The 17,492-nt window shown below is 44.3% G+C and overlaps 1 protein-coding gene and 1 long non-coding RNA gene across 5 annotated transcripts in view; one reads left to right on the top strand and one right to left on the bottom strand.

Moving 5' to 3' along the window:
• Nucleotides 1-494, bottom strand: part of SPOP (speckle type BTB/POZ protein) — a 33,683-nt gene extending 33,189 nt beyond the window's left edge. For all 4 annotated transcript variants that reach the window (XM_050935311.1, XM_050935312.1, XM_050935313.1 and 1 more), the window contains exon 1: nt 340-494. The gene's annotated coding sequence lies outside the window, so the exon portion shown is untranslated. The remainder of the gene's footprint in view (nt 1-339) is intronic.
• On the top strand, nt 1-17,492 carry LOC127040755 (uncharacterized). Its single transcript, XR_007771545.1, has 3 exons — nt 1-216; nt 1,727-1,790; nt 13,394-17,492. It is a non-coding gene; the product is annotated as an uncharacterized LOC127040755 (long non-coding RNA).

The following is a 17,492-nucleotide window of genomic DNA, read 5'->3' as shown; positions in this document are numbered from 1 at the left end:
AACACCCACTGGAGCTGCGCGCGCCCCTCCCTGGGGTTCGACTCTCGGAAGCTCATAATTTGGCAGCGCTGCGGCACATGCGCTGTTCTCCTTCGGTTCCCCTAAGCTATGATGGCTCACTATTTAGCAGCGGGCAGCCGTTGTCGCAGTGCCATTTGAACAGCCAGTATGGAAAGAGGGGCAGTTCGGAGCGGATCTCTTACTCCCAGCCAGCTGGTGAGTCCCTGCTTGGGGCTGCCCTACGTGCCACTCTCGGAGGGGGTGTGGTGCCACCAACACCTCCCCGTGGAGATCCTCGGGTCTCGCCCCACTCCGCCATCCGGTCTCCCCTCCCCTCACCTGAGGTTATACCGCTGGTTGTTGCTGTCCCCTTGTGGCCTCCTCATACTGCCCCAAACCGACACATCCGGGCCTCGCCGCGACGCCGTCCCTCAGCGCCACGACGCCACGCTCGGGGAGAGGGGGGTGTGTGGAGAGGGACGCACTGAGCATGCGCGGCGTGCAGGGAGGCGGGAAGGGCGTCGAGCGAAGCGGGAGCGTGGCGGCAGAGGCTCGCGGGCTGAGCTGAGGTGAGGGGGAGCGAGGAGAACGCGGCGCGCGTGCATGGGAGTAGACAGCCCCTCCCCTCCGGGCCCCGAGGCGGGAAAGCTGGGCCTGTGTGTGTGAGGAGCAGGGTGGCTGGGGTGAGGGGCTGTTTGGGGGCGTCGTGTGGGGTATCAGACACTTGGGGGTGCGGCTCTTGGGGAGAAGGGAGGCTGCATGGTTACAGGGCTAGTGGCACCTGCGCCCCCTCTCGGGTGACCAGCCAAGCTAGGGGGAGTTTCCCAGTTTTCGCAGCCTTTGACCTGCCTATTGACCTGGCCTGCCAAGCAGGGCCTAGTGACCTCGGGCGCCGGTGGTTCTTCCCTTTAGGAGTCTGCCCAGTGGGCTACGGTGACCAGACGGCCAAGTGGCGTTCACTGGAGCAGCAGGAACAAGACCTCTAGAGAGAAGGATTTTAAACAACACTCTCATCGGCCTGTCGCTCTTCCCTAAAGACGCTCCTGCCTGTAATGCGGGCAGGCCTGACTTCTTCAGCCACCCCCAGCAGGTCTGTGTGTCTCCCTCCGAACGATTACCATCCTCCTCTTCAAGTGGTGTTCCTTTATAAACCAGCCCCAGGACTTTAAATCTTTTGCCTTTTCCTGAGTTGGTCCACACCGGTTTTGTAGTTTAGATAGAGAGGCATCAAAAGCGAATAGTCCTGTCATCCTCCCTTAGCAACTCAAGCATTTGCAGAGAGGTAGCTTATCTTGAGCCATTCTTTTTCTTCCTGCCTGTGCGGTTATTTTTTTAAGACAATCTCCTGTTATTGTAAACGAATATAGTCATAATGAAAACAACCCCAGTGTAGAGTATTCATAAGTTGTTACAGCGCAGCTTGAAATCTGTTGTAGTGTCAGATGAGGGAAGGAAGCAGGGAAGCTTTTGATGGGACACATTGTGCAAGGAGAAGGAAGGCTTCCAGTTACCAACCCAGGCTTGATTTGAACTGGAATCCTAAAGTCCAGTTCTCTGAATCATATAGTTCTGTATCTGACTTTGTTTTAAAAATTCCACTTCTCAGTGAATGGAGAGAACAGCTAGATGAAAGCTGAAGGCCAGCTAAGATAGAGTCTACAATATTGTAAGTTATCATTTTTGATTATTCTAAATAGGGATTGTTCATTGTATCACTGAAATGCAGGTACTTTTGCACTGGAACACAGCAGGTGCTTATCAGAGACTACATGGACTATAAGTAACAATAAGTAAGTCATCCAGTTTCCAATTAAAATTGTAAGCATAATTAGGTAATTCCATAAAATATGTTGCATGGCTAACATGCCTGTCATCATTAAAAGTACTTCAGCTCTATATTAAACAGAAATGATCAGAGCACTGGCATTTTATCTTAGCTGAAAGATCATATCACCAACAACACGTGCACCATGCTATGACATCCAGTACTAACTCAGAAGAGTGTCACCTACGCTATTACTTCCTGCTGGGCTTTCCTTTCCTTGCAGAGGTCTCATCCAAGTAATCATCAGTCCTTGGACCCTGTTTGTTTTTCATATTTCACAAGCTGCTGCCCAAGGTGACAAAACAGCAGATCATGCTGCTTGTTATGAAGAAATGGCCATAAAACTGCATTCTGGATGGTATTTCTGATTGCAGTTAGCATTCAAAACTTGTGGAAATGACACATTTACTTTTCTCCCATGAACTATTTTCTTAAGTATAATCCTTCCCTTTGCCCCATCTTCTGCATGCTCAGTAAAGACTGCTGAGTTTCTTAGAGCTTAAGGCCAGAAGGAACCATTTGATTATCTAATCTAACTTTCTGCATATCATAGGTCATTAAATATCATCCAAATACCCCTGTATTGAGTCTGATGACTTTAATTAGACCAAAGCATTTCAGTTCTCAAGAGACTAAACTGTTCTGTGCTCCATGCAGAGAACAGGAGAAATGAAACTGCCACCAATGCCCAACGACTCTGCAGAGATAGGGAATAAAGTGAGATGTGTTCAAATGATCCTAGCAGGTAAACAATAGCCCAGGCTTCCGAGGAAGTCAAACTCCCTCCCCCAAGGTCCCTGTCCATTTTCTCTGGGGGAAGATTCCTTACAAACACTAAATCTGGCAATCAGTATAACCCTGAGTATGTGACCAAGACACATCTGTCAGGCATCAAAGAGAGAGGATTCTGTTTATCACCGAAGAGCACTGGTCCACCTCATCTGGTGTCTTGTCCCCAGCCGTAGTCAATATCAGGTGCTTCGGGGGAGGGGGGGACCGAGAATACATTTGGCCAAGTGAGTAGTGTGGGGGTGGGGGGAGGAATTCCTTTCTCATTCCTGCAGATGACTGGCTGATGCATGAGATTTAATTATAGAGCATGTCTACACTTCCATCAAAAGTGTGACTGCAGCATGTGTAGAACAGAGCTAACTTTCAGCTAGGTAGCTTGAATAACAATAGCAGTGAATACAGTTTTATCATCGTCATCTTGCAGTGACCTGACTTTTGTTCCAAATATGCCCAGAAATGCTGAGTCTCTAGTGATGATCTTAATTTCTTGTAGTGGGAGCACTGAAAGACTAAAATACTACTTCTAGTGAATTGCTTGCAGTGTTGGTATAGCCATGTTGGTCTCAAGATATTAGAGCAACAAGATGGATGAGGTAATATCTTTTATTAGACCAACTTCTGATGGTGAAAGAGACAAGCTTTCAAGCTTACAGAGCTAAAGAAGAGCTCTGTGGAAGCTCAAAAGCTTGCCTCTTTCACGTCTCCTGGAAGCTAATGGAGATGTTCCTTTCAATCGGCTAATCGAGCAACTGCATTTGGATCCAGCAGAGATGGATTTCTCTCACTTTCAATGTTATCCATGTCATTTAAATAGATATTCCTTTTTATATAGCTCAGGAAATGTTAGGAAACATGGATTCTTCGTGGTCAAACAAGTTTGAAATATCAATTTTTTATAATTGGATATTTAAATCCAGTTGAATCATGAAAAAGATGAAATTCCCTCTGTCATAAACAGATAGCTAAGGGTTAATGTCTCTTTCACCTGAAGCACCTGACCAGAGGACCAATCAGGAAACCGGATTTTTTTCAACTTTGGGTGGAGGGAATTGAGTGTCTAAGGTCTTTGTTTTCTGGCTGCCTGCTTTCTCTGAGCTTTGGAGAAGTAGTTCTACTTTCTAGTCTTCTGTTTCTAAGTGTAAGGACAAAGAGATCAGATAGTAAGTTCTATGGTTTCTTTTCTTTGGTATTTGCATGAATATAAGTGCTGGAGTGCTTTGATTTGTCTTCTTTTTGAATAAGGCTGTTTATTCAATATTCTTTTAAGCAATTGACCCTGTGTTGTATCATCTTAATACAGAGAGAACATTTGTACTTATTTTTCTTTCTTTTTATATAAAGCTTTCTTTTAAGACCTGTTGGAGTTTTTCTTTACTTCAGGGAAATTGAGTCTGTACTCACCAGGGAATTGGTGGGAGGAAGAAATCAAGGGGAGATTTGTGTGTTGGATTGCTAGCCTGACTTTGCATTCCCTCTGGGGGAATAGGAAAGTACTTTTTGTTTCCAGGATTGGGAACAGAGAGGGAGATTCACTCTGTTTGGATTCACAGAGCTGGTGTCTGTGTATCTCTCCAGGAGCACCTGGAGGGGGGAAGGGAAAAAGGATTATTTCCCTTTGTTGTGAGACTCAAGGGATTTGGGTCTTGGGGTCCCCAGGGAAGGTTTTTCAGAGGGACCAGAGTGCCCCAAAACACTCTAATTTTTTGGGTGGTGGCAGCAGGTACCAGGTCCAAGCTGGTAACTAAGCTTGGAGGTTTTCATGCTAACCCCCATATTTTGGACGCTAAGGTCCAAATCTGGGACTAAGGTTATTACATGAGTGGCAGCTGGTGGGAGACAGAATCCAGAAGCCAGTAGAAATATTATATTTTTCTTTTCTCTGCTAAGGGCTTTTTAGCAGAGAGAAGCAGTTGGTTTTAAAAGGGAACCAGAGAGAATTTTTTTTTCTGCTCTCTCTCGCAGTTTGTGGCTTGCATGTTAAGCGAGAAGCCATTAAGAAACTGTTGAGGGTCTTTTGTCATGCAATAGCCCTCCCATTAGGAGGCAAGTACCAGCACTTATATGCATGCAAATAAAGTGGTTTTTCTGGTTTCCCTTCATTGAACATTAGCTAGAGAGAGAAAGGGAAAAAAGCACTGTTGCTAGGCAGACTTCAGGAGGCAACAGAGAACCTGCAGTTCAGAAGATAAACACCGGAGGGCACCCCAACACAAGAAAACAGGAACCATGACTTCTAAGGCAAAAATTGACGCCGAAGAACAAATCAAAGAAGCTGAACACAGGCGACAGATGGAGATGAAAGAAAAGGAAGAAAGCATCAAACTGGCAGCCTTCCAAAGAGAACAGGCGGCCCAAGAGGCAGCACACAAAAGAAAACTAGAAGAAGAAGAGGTGGCCCACCGCCGAGAAATGGAAAAGCACCGCCGAGAAATGGAAAAGCACCGCCGAGAAATGGAAAAGCACCGCCGAGAAATGGAAAAGCACCAAAAAGAAATGGAAAAACAACAAAAAGAGAATGAAGAGAAGGAAAAACAGAGAAAACATGAACTGGAATTGGCAAAAGCTGGGCTGCATGTGCCAGCCAACCCTAACAACCCGGTGCCAAATATTGCTCCACAGCACAGGAAATTTCCCACCTACAAGGCAGGTGATGACACCGAGGCCTTCTTGGAAAATTTTGAAAGAGCCTGTCTTGGGTACAAGATCCCCGAAGACCAGTACATGGTAGAATTGAGGTCACAGCTCAGTGGACCTTTAGCAGAGGTGGCAGCTGAAATGCCTAAGCACCAAATGAATGACTATAAACTTTTTCTAACCAAGGCCAGATACAGGATGGGGATAACCCCAGATCATGCCCGTCGGCGCTTCAGAACCCAAAAGTGGAAACCAGAGGTGTCATTTCCCAAACACGCCTACTACATTGCAAAAAACTATAAGGCCTGGCTAACAGGAAACAACATTCAAACCTTGGAAGAACTGAACCTCCTCATACAAATGAAGCAGTTCTTGGATGGTGTTCCTGAACACATCACGCGGTACATACAAGATGGAAACCCCAAGAATATCGCTGAGGCGGGGGAGATTGGAGCCAAATGGATGGAACTGGCAGAAAGCAAGAAAGCTACTGTCAAGGGGAACGATTACCCCAGGGGGCACACAGCCCATAAACCCTACAACCGAGGACAGCCAAAGACCCCACATACCCCCCAAGTAAAGCCACAGATACCCTACCCTTCAACCTCACCAGTCTCCAGTAACTCACCTCGGCCCAGTGACCCATCAGATGGAAGATGCTTTAAGTGTAATGAACTGGGACATATCAAGGCCAAGTGTCCCAAGAACACCATGCGAGTGCAATTCATTACACCACCATCACACCAAAGATCCCCAGGCCCGGATGCCTCTCAAATACCCTTGGAGCGAAGGGAAAATTTGAGAGTGGGCGGAAAGAAGGTTACTGCGTGGAGAGACACGGGGGCACAAGTGTCAGCTATCCACCAATCCTTCGTTGACCCCAAATTCATCAACCCAAAGGCCAAAGTTACAATTTACCCCTTCATGTCACAAGCTGTAGACTTGCCTACAGCTCAACTGCCTGTCCAGTACAAAGGCTGGTCAGGAATGTGGACTTTTGCAGTCTATGACAATTATCCTATCCCCATGCTACTGGGGGAAGACTTGGCCAACCAGGTGAGGCGGGCCAAGAGAGTGGGAATGGTTACACGTAGCCAAACCAGGCAAGCTTCCAGACCCATTCCTGTTCCTGAACCGTCCACAGAGGCCCCGTCTGTGTTACCAGAGACCCAGACAGAGGTAGAGGACCCGGATTCCATGCCTACCACTGAAACAGCCACAGCATCTCCAGTCCCAGGCCCGGAACTGGAACAGCAACCAACACCAGCAAGTGCAACCCCATCTTCAAACTCAACGCCAGAGGGCGCCAGCGAGCCAGAACTGGCAGAAGCACAAGACAGCCATACCCAAAAGGCTCAGCCAGAGCCTGAAATACCCTCAGGTGCACCAGCGGAGAGCGGTACACCAGCAACGGAAACAACCCCATCACCTACATCGCTTCCAGAGGGACCAAGCCCAAGTCCACAGTCTGAGGAAAAACTGGTGACCCCAGCCTCAAGGGAACAGTTCCAGGCTGAGCAGGAAGCGGATGACAGCCTTCAGAAAGCTTGGGCAGCGGCACGGAGCACCCCACCGCCTCTCAGCTCTTCTAATCGATCCCGGTTTGTTATAGACCAAGAACTTTTGTACAAGGAAATTCTTTCTGGTGGACACCGGGAAGAATGGCAGCCGCAAAAACAGTTGGTGGTTCCAACTAAGTACCGGGGGAAGCTCTTAAGCTTAGCCCATGATCATCCCAGTGGCCATGCTGGGGTGAACAGAACCAAGGACCGGTTGGGGAAGTCCTTCCACTGGGAGGGGATGGGCAAGGACGTTGCCAAGTATGTCCGGTCTTGTGAGGTATGCCAAAGAGTGGGTAAGCCTCAAGACCAGGTCAAGGCCCCTCTCCAGCCACTCCCCATAATTGAGGTCCCATTTCAGCGAGTAGCTGTGGATATTCTGGGCCCTTTCCCAAAAAAGACGCCCAGAGGAAAACAGTACGTACTGACTTTAGTGAACTTTGCTACCCGATGGCCAGAAGCAGTCGCTCTAGGCAACACCAGGGCTAACACTGTGTGCCTGGCCCTAACAGACATCTTTGCCAGGGTAGGTTGGCCCTCCGACATCCTTACAGATTCAGGGTCTAATTTCCTGGCAGGGACCATGGAAAAACTGTGGGAAACTCATGGGGTGAATCACTTGGTTGCCACCCCGTACCACCATCAAACCAATGGCCTGGTGGAAAGGTTCAATGGAACTTTGGGGGCCATGATACGAAAATTCATCAACGAATTCTCCAATAATTGGGACCTAGTGTTGCAGCAGTTGCTGTTTGCCTACAGGGCTGTACCACATCCCAGTTTAGGGTTTTCACCATTTGAACTTGTGTATGGTCACGAGGTTAAGGGGCCATTACAGTTGGTGAAGCAGCAATGGGAGGGGTTTACGCCTTCTCCAGGAACTAACATTCTGGACTTTGTAAGCAACCTACAAAGCACCCTCCGACACTCTTTAGCCCTTGCTAGAGAGAACCTAAAGGATGCTCAAGAAGAGCAAAAGGCCTGGTATGACAGACATGCCAGAGATCGGTCCTTCAAGGTAGGAGACCAGGTTATGGTCTTGAAGGCGCAACAGGCCCATAAGATGGAAGCATCATGGGAAGGGCCATTCACGGTCCAAGAGCGCCTGGGAGCTGTAAACTACCTCATAGCATTTCCCAATTCCTCACTAAAGCCTAAAGTGTACCATGTTAATTCTCTCAAGCCTTTCTATTCCAGAGATTTACAGGTTTGTCAGTTTACAGTCCAGGGAAATGATGCTGAGTGGCCTGACGGTGTCTACTACGACGGGAAAAAAGACGGTGGCGTGGAAGAGGTGAACCTCTCAACCACCCTGGAACGTCTGCAGCGGCAACAAATCAAGGAGCTGTGCACTAGCTTCGCCCCATTGTTCTCAGCCACCCCAGGACGGACTGAACGGGCATACCACTCCATTGATACAGGTAATGCTCACCCAATCAGAACCCCACCTTACCGAGTGTCTCCTCATGCCCAAGCTGCTATAGAACGGGAGATCCAAAACATGCTACAGATGGGTATAATCCGCTCATCTACCAGTGCATGGGCATCTCCAGTGGTTCTGGTACCCAAACCAGATGGGGAAATACTCTTTTGCGTGGACTACCGTAAGCTAAATGCTGTAACTCGTCCGGACAACTATCCGATGCCACGCACTGATGAGCTATTGAAGAAGTTGGGACGTGCCCAGTTCATCTCTACAATAGACTTAACCAAGGGGTACTGGCAAGTACCGCTAAATGAACCTGCCAAGGAGAGGTCAGCATTCGTCACCCATGCGGGGGTGTATGAATTCAATGTCCTTCCTTTCGGCCTTCAAAATGCACCCGCCACCTTCCAGAGGCTGGTAGATGGTCTACTAGCTGGACTGGGAAAATTTGCAGTTGCCTACCTCGATGATGTGGCCATTTTTTCTGACTCCTGGCCCGAACACCTACTACACCTGGAAAAGGTCTTTGAGCGCATCAGGCAGGCAGGACTAACTGTTAAGGCCAAAAAGTGTCAAATAGGCCAAAACAGAGTGACTTACCTGGGGCACCAGGTGGGTCGAGGAACCATAAACCCCCTACAGGCCAAGGTGGATGCTATCCAAAAGTGGCCTGTCCCAAGGTCAAAGAAACAGGTCCAATCCTTCTTAGGCTTGGCCGGATACTACAGGCGATTTGTACCACACTACAGCCAAATCGCTGCCCCACTGACCGACCTGACCAAAAAGACCCAGCCAAATGCAGTTAAGTGGACTGATGAGTGTCAAAAGGCCTTTACCCAACTTAAGGCAACGCTCATGTCTGACCCTGTGCTCAGGGCCCCGGATTTTGACAAGCCATTCCTAGTAACCACAGATGCATCTGAGCGTGGTATAGGAGCAGTGCTCATGCAGGAAGCAACAGATCACAACTTCCATCCTGTCGTGTTTCTCAGCAAGAAACTGTCTGAGAGGAAAAGTCACTGGTCAGTCAGTGAAAAGGAATGCTATGCCATTGTGTACGCCCTGGAAAAGCTACGCCCATATGTTTGGGGACGGCGGTTCCAACTACAAACTGACCATGCTGCACTAAAGTGGCTTCATACTGCCAAGGGAAACAACAAGAAACTTCTTCGTTGAAGTTTAGCTCTCCAAGATTTTGATTTTGAAATTCAACACATCACAGGAGCTTCTAATAAAGTTGCTGATGCACTCTCCCGTGAGAGTTTCCCAGAATTCAGTAGTTAAAAAGTGTTCTTAAAATGTAGAAGTCTGTTAGTTATATACTTAGGAGTATATGTAAAGGTGTATGTGTTGTATTAATCTGTTTATTTTCAAGTTCTAGAAGGAAATCGCCGCCAGTGAGCTTCCCCACTGTCTGCAATTTGGGGGGCGTGTCATAAACAGATAGCTAAGGGTTAATGTCTCTTTCACCTGAAGCACCTGACCAGAGGACCAATCAGGAAACCGGATTTTTTCAACTTTGGGTGGAGGGAATTGAGTGTCTAAGGTCTTTGTTTTCTGGCTGCCTGCTTTCTCTGAGCTTTGGAGAAGTAGTTCTACTTTCTAGTCTTCTGTTTCTAAGTGTAAGGACAAAGAGATCAGATAGTAAGTTCTATGGTTTCTTTTCTTTGGTATTTGCATGAATATAAGTGCTGGAGTGCTTTGATTTGTATTCTTTTTGAATAAGGCTGTTTATTCAATATTCTTTTAAGCAATTGACCCTGTGTTGTATTATCTTAATACAGAGAGAACATTTGTACTTATTTTTCTTTCTTTTTATATAAAGCTTTCTTTTAAGACCTGTTGGAGTTTTTCTTTACTTCAGGGAAATTGAGTCTGTACTCACCAGGGAATTGGTGGGAGGAAGAAATCAAGGGGAGATTTGTGTGTTGGATTGCTAGCCTGACTTTGCATTCCCTCTGGGGGAATAGGAAAGTACTTTTTGTTTCCAGGATTGGGAACAGAGAGGGAGATTCACTCTGTTTGGATTCACAGAGCTTGTGTCTGTGTATCTCTCCAGGAGCACCTGGAGGGGGGAAGGGAAAAAGGATTATTTCCCTTTGTTGTGAAACTCAAGGGATTTGGGTCTTGGGGTCCCCAGGGAAGGTTTTTCAGAGGGACCAGAGTGCCCCAAAACACTCTAATTTTTTGGGTGGTGGCAGCAGGTACCAGGTCCAAGCTGGTAACTAAGCTTGGAGGTTTTCATGCTAACCCCCATATTTTGGACGCTAAGGTCCAAATCTGGGACTAAGGTTATTACACCCTCTATCCTTCATATGAAATGTTAACTTAGGTCAGTCCTGCCCTCTGCTGTAGCTGTGCATATGAAAGTAAACATGCACATATAGAAAAGAGGACACTAGTGAGAGTGCTGGAGAATTCCCAGCTGGAGGTAACTGCTCAGAGCTTGAGAATTTGAAAAGTGATGCACTGATGTGAGTTTTGACGCTAGTGTGCATGTGGGAGTACTGAACCCTCCAGTGCACAAGTGTGGGGTATAAATTCCCAGTGATCATCTGAATGATATGAAACAGATGGTTTGGTTTTTTTCTGCATGAAAGATGCAGCAAATGCTAATGTAGAAATGACTTTGGAGGTGCTCTTTCTATAGCCTTTGTGTACATAGATGTTTGGTTTGATGTGATGCTGATTAAACTGATGTCCTTGAAACAGTTGTGTATAAGAATCTTAAACAGCTGCTGCTTTTTAATATTCACTTCGTCTTTTGTTTTAATTATTGAGTTCCTATATTTTTCCCTTTCAGTTCACAAAAATGTAGAAATGTAATTAGAGGGAGGCTGGGCTCAGAGAAAGCTGCCAGTGTTTCTACATCATGATTAAATATATCCGCCATCCCTTTTGTGAGAGACTGAAAAACTGGATTCTTATAATTATCTCGATGTTATCCAGGAAAGAATCATTAACATGTACAGATACAAACTTATTGAAAATGCAGCACTAATTAAAAACTCATATAGGCTCCTGATGATCAGGAGGGTATGAAAACAGTTACTTAATTTTTTCCTCTATTTGCTATCTTTGTTACAAAACCATTCCAAACAAAACCTATCTCCAATCACTGGAGAGACTTAATGAGGCTTTTATCTATGCAACAGTCAAACACACAATGGAAGTTATTTCATTCACTTCTCCTTAGGCTGGGGGAAATCTGCACAACTCATTTTCCAAATGTAATCCCAAAGGAATGCTTCAGTGTATTCATGAGCAATAATGGGCTCATTCCTTGCTCTGAGCATACAGTTATTGTTTTTTAAAGCAAAGGTTTTAAAAATGAATCTTGATACTACTGGTGTTGTGTGGTTTAACCATGAAATTTTGGTAATAGTACCACAGACTTTAAAAAAAAAAATTGTTTTTATAGAACTGGAAGGTCATTGAGTCCAGTCGTCTGCCTTCACAGCAGGATCAAGTACCGTCCCTAACTGGTTTTTGCTGCGGATTGCTAAATGGCCCCCTCAAGGATTGAGCTCACAACCCTGGGTTTAGCAGGCCAGTGCTCAAACCTCTGAGCTATCCCTCCCCACATAACATCCATTAGGCTGCCCAGTCCATCCTCCTGGAAATGCAGGATCCTTCCTTACCCCTAGATAAAGCTTACATCATACAATTTTGGACAAGATAAATAATTAGCTTTAGCGCACTTGTTGAATGCACCAAGATGTGGCAAGTGTCTGCACAGTCTGTGATATAACAAAGAGCTGCTGAGATTCTGGTTGTATCAAGCAAGCTTGTAGCTTTTATAGACTAGAATTTCAAAGGAAAGGAAACTGCTGGAATCTTTCTTCCATAGCCCTCTTTCCTCTGAATTAAATTTATAAGAGAATAGTTGATAGTGAAATAGAAGGGCTCCTGTATTCCAACATTTTCTTCATGGGAAGCTGAATAGTAATTAGCACCTGTATTTTCAGAATGCTGTATAAATATTAACTAATCCTCAGTGGCCCATGAGGCAGGAAGTTAAATATTATTATCCTTCTTTTAAAGCTGAACAACTGACAGATTCAGAAACTTACTCAAGGCCTCTCAGCAAGTCATTAGCAGACTCAGGATTACTTTAGAAGTTAGGAGTTTCTTGCACTTAGTCCCGTGTAGAGACCACTAGATTACATTTCTTGGGTAATATTCATCTGGGACTCTAGATGTAGGAAGAAGAGGTTGTGAAGGTTTATATGTGAGAAGAGATGGTCAGCATTATTTTAATGTTCGAGCATGAGACCAGGAGCCACAATTCCTAGGTTTTATTCTCAGGCCTTCCACCAACTTGCTCTGTGACTTTGAGCAAGTCATGTAACTTCTCTTGTTTTAGTTTACCTATCTCTAATATGGGATTACTAGCTATCTCACAAAATTGTTGTGATTTATTAACTGATTCTGAAGTGCTTTGAAATTATCTGACTAAAAGCATTATATAATGACAAAATATTACAGTATGGGGTGGACTGCAGCAGCTTACTTAGCAATAAACAGAACTGCTTATGCCTCAGGTGCAAAAGATGCATTTAAAATACAAACCAAAAGGATTCCTAGTCTGTCTGATATGAGATACAAACACTACTGCCGAGAGTCATTTTCTTAGGTCAGTGTGTAATATTGGCGTGTGATTTTTGTACAGGGATGCTCAGATCTGAGTGCACCACTGCTTGTCAGGATTCACCTTCCTAGCTGCAGAACACCAGAGGATACTCAAACCACTGCATTAGTGCTAAGTTTTGAATCTGCAGCCTTATTTGTGAGAGGGCTAATCTTGTTAGACAGCGCTGGTCTCCTTTAGAGAAAAATCTGATTTTGAGATTTTAATTGCAGGCAGTTGGTGTATGGTTCTATTTTTACACCTATTGGAAAAGTATCAAAGTTAATTTCTTAGTGGAGGAAATCATACTTTTAAATGTGCCTTTATGAGGAAATGACTCCCTGATGTCTTTGAGTCAGTGCCTTGTTTCTTGTTAGAAGCGTCTCCTGTCTTCCCTGATGAGCCTGGCTTTTGTTTTCAGCGGCTGGTTTTCTTTAAGATGCTTTTGATCCTGTATTCATTAAAACCTGATCCTGCTGCTTCCCACCAGCCCTAATGGTCTGTAAAACTATTTCTCTTTCTCATAGATGCTGTTAACTCTGCCAGCACCTACAGAACAGAGGAGCTCAAAATATTGTCAAAAGTCCTCCAATTTATTCAAACCTGCTTCTCTCCACAAACAAAAATTAATCTTCAATGTTATCACAGCAATTGATTTCAGTGGAGAAGTGGAACTGGGTGGAAAAGAATCTGAAGGGTTTTTATCACTGCTGTTTTCCCCCTCTGCAGGTAGAGAAGGATAATTGGACAAAGGACTTGGAAATAGAGAATGATTTAGCCAGTATGAAAGGAGGTAGGAAGACCTGAATAAACAAAAAGAGAAAGGGGGTTTAAACAGCCATTAATCAGGATTAAAAAAGGACAAGCTACAGAAGAGGGTAAGAGAAGAAACAATGAATGAGATTAGAAGGGAGTAGGGGACAATGAAGAGAGAGGCTCTAGGAAAGGACTAATGATTATTTAAAATTTCATCTAGGTTGAGGAGGAGAGAGTGGAGAGAACTAAGGGAAAAGAAAGATGAAATCTGACTAGTCACCTTGCAGGGAAAGAGAACAGGACCAAAAAAGGGATAAAGGACAAGAGGATGAAAAGAAGGCAAGGTTTACAAAACCTACTCAGTTTGGTTTTAGACTCCTAAAGTGATGGTGTCAAGGTACATAGCTATGCAAGGAGCACAACTTAGTTAGGTTCCACTTTCTTTTTCACTAATGGAGAAAGCTTCATGTATGTAAATGTACACTCTTTAACTGAGAATAAAACAATGAAAGTTCATATTATTAATTTACACTTATTTGTTCTTGTAAAAATTATAATGAGCATTATAAATTGCAGCATCCATCTTAAAGCATTTTAAGAGGGCTCTATGATTTTTTCACCCATGTTCAGCTTATCAGTTGCTTTTGCTTGTTTCGGCTTCCTCAAGAACAATGTTTTACAATAGGTCTGGAATGGCATTGAGTTGTTGTAATCAAAAGGTGGCAATATAACATTCAGATGTTTAGTTACGGTTTATCGCCTTTATCAAATGTATCTTAAGGAAAGAATACCTTTGTGCAGGACAGAATGCTATTCATTAATAGAGAACTTGACATGCTATGATATCCAAAATAATTATATTAAAAGAATGTTAAGGTTGCAAAGTCAAACACTCCAAAGATAGGAAATGCCAGAATTAAATTTTGCCTGGCAACTTCAATTTGGCCCCGATGCACATATACACTTTAATCTTTAATTACATGATCACATACTATTTTTTTTCCCCCACAGGTACCATGTCTCTTTCAGTGAATGGGCAGCTATTTAATATTTCTTTTTATCCTCCACATTGAATGTGTGCCTCTAGGCTTTATTTAACACACACCATGCATACTTTTCAGTGGATAAAAAAAATAATAATTTCTTCATGGGCATTTGCTTGGTGCTCAGGCCATAGTAGCTGAATGCTTCACAAACATTAATGAGTTTATCTACTCATTTGAGATTATGTAATAGTACTATCCCCAACTGACAGCTGGGAAACTGAAGTGCAGAGAGAGATTAAGGTCAAAAACTGTTAAATGTGTACACTAATATTGGGTAGCCAGCCTGAAACATCTAGGGCCTTATTTTGCAGAGGACTTAATATTTCCATAGTACTTTTTGTTCAAAACATGGCTCCAGTTGGTTCTAGTTGCAGTTGTGAGCATTCAGAATTTTTTGCAACTCGAGACCAGGTGTATCACATTGTGTTCCTCATTTTATGGGTACCCACAGTTAGTGGTCACCTGTGACAATTTTGGTTTGTGATTTGCCCAGCATCTTATAGGAACCCTGTGGCACAGGCAGGGATAGAATACAGTTCTCTAGGGTGACATTTGAATTCCTTAACTATGAGCCTGTCCTCTCTCTTCCCTGCCTTATTCGTACAACAGCCGCACTGACCACAGAATCCTGATTCATTCTGAGATGAACATCCATCCTGTGCACCAAATGAGGAAGGGGTCTTATGGGAAAAAATAGTATGGGGTCATGTAATGAAAGACTATCATAATGTGCATATATATATTGTATATAAGGAGGCTGATTTAAGTTTTCACAGGGAACCTTATTTCTGAAATTTCCTAACATTTGAGCGCTTGACTTCACAACCTTAGTGTTCTTTTAATGTCATGTTTCTAATGTAGTTTCCTAATTTAAAAAAAGTAACAAACTGAAAAAAAAACCAGATATTCCATCATGTGAAACTATATTCACCAGTTTGGGTCATCAGTAGGGTTTAGACCTTTAGACTCACAGCTCAGACTTCTGCTATTTGTGCTAATGGACTAAATGGTAGCTGTATTAGGCTGTTATCTCCCAAGTCAGGTGGACCATTCATTAGAAGATGAGACAGATATTTTGCTGATGGGCTTCACAGGTATTTGCTGACAGCAGAGGAATGTAGAGACCAAGGACCCTCAGACTCAATTCCAGGTTCTGTAGGGGAAGCATGCTTTAGTGATTAAACTAGTGATTTAGCATGCTGTTGTTCCCCTAGCCTGTGTTCGTCCCTCTCTGCTGCTAGCCAAACTCCAGCCCCCACTGGCTCCCCCTCCCTCCTCCTGTCCTACCCATACTGTGGCATTCCACCTCTTCCTTCCTTCCTCACTTCTCTGCATTCCAGTGTAGTTGTCACCTCCTTCTCCACACTTCCTGGTTGCCAGCACAGGAGAACACAGAGAAAAGGAACACTGCTGTCAATTTCAGTGCTTGGCACTACAGTGGGCCCTCAGCTGCTGAAAGATACAATTTCAGGGAAAGTCTTGCTCAGACCCTGCAGGCTCAGGATGAAGCATGTTCAGTTGCTCTGTAGGGATGGCCCATGCAGTCTGGTTGGCATGTAAGATTTACCTAGTAATAGTCTTTTGAGAATAAAACCCTCTAAGCAGGTACAGCTGAGAAAGCAATAGTGCAAGGATCCTACTGCCCTACTATTTGTTTCATTGCTGCCCTAAGGAGATAGCCTCTAGGGATGTTTATTCTTCTGAGATGGATAGGAAGGGTTAATTAGTGCCAATTATTTTACATTTATATTGTGGTAGAGCCTAGAAGTCTCAACCAGGGTTGAGGCCTATTGTAGCAGGCACTGTAGAAACATACAGTAAATGACAGCTTATAGCTTATTAGGGTGCTTGTATATATGACCATTTGTTCACTAGGAACTGAACAGAAACTTGCCAGCTCGATTCACATAAGCCACCAAAGAGCAATTAAACAGCAGCAGCCACTAAACCTGAGCAGGAACCATCAAATTCTTTTTAAAATGGCAACATGTTGCAGAACTCCTCACAGCTAATAAGGAGCAAGGAAGAGAGGGCGTTACCTGGGAAACAATACATTGTGTTCAGTGGAAATTTAAGAAAAGCTTTAAAAATTCTTAGATTAATGTTATGTGATAAGGCTGTAAAATCATACAAATTCAAATCCCAATCTGTCTCTTCCCATCTCTGGAATAGTAGGTGGAGGTAACGGACTCAGCTATTGGGAGTGCAGGTGAGAGGAGAAAGCAGAAGTGTATTGCTGTCAAATGGCTAACTTTGATGGAAGTTAGTCCTTCATAGGATTGCTTTTTGCTGTCAACTGATGCTGCCACAGTCTGACGCCTACTCCAAGGCTGAGGCAAGCCCCCATCAAAGAGTCCTGCTCCTCTGTGGGGATGGTTTAAAGGAGAAAACACAAAATGAAGTTTGCTGTTGGTTTCTAGGAAGACTTCACACCTTGTCTTCATACAAAAGCCTTTCTTTGTAGTCCCCAAAACTTTTTACTGTGACTAAACTCATCAGTTCACTTACTTATGGAAATCTTCTCTCAGCTTATCTTCACGGACCTTGCCCCCTTAGCTAACCAACACATTTCTCTAGGCACCACTCTCCAGTGATTGAATGCCTCCTACTAAAATGTGGTTGGACAGAGCTCGTTATCAGTAGTACTGGCAGAACTGTCCCTGTGATGTATCTAATGTGAGACACTGTGTTTTGTACAGTGCTTAGCACAATTGGGTTCTGATCTATGACTAAGACTCCTTGGCACTAAAGGAAAACAAGTAAGAAATAATATGTTTTCCCCTGCATAGGTGAGTTGATATTAAATTATGTATATTTATTTACA

This window comes from Gopherus flavomarginatus, chromosome 25 (assembly GCF_025201925.1).
Source record: "Gopherus flavomarginatus isolate rGopFla2 chromosome 25, rGopFla2.mat.asm, whole genome shotgun sequence".
Classification (NCBI taxonomy): domain Eukaryota; kingdom Metazoa; phylum Chordata; order Testudines; family Testudinidae; genus Gopherus; species Gopherus flavomarginatus.
Note: the sequence above shows the minus strand (reverse complement) of the source record. Positions and strands in the feature narration are given on the sequence as shown.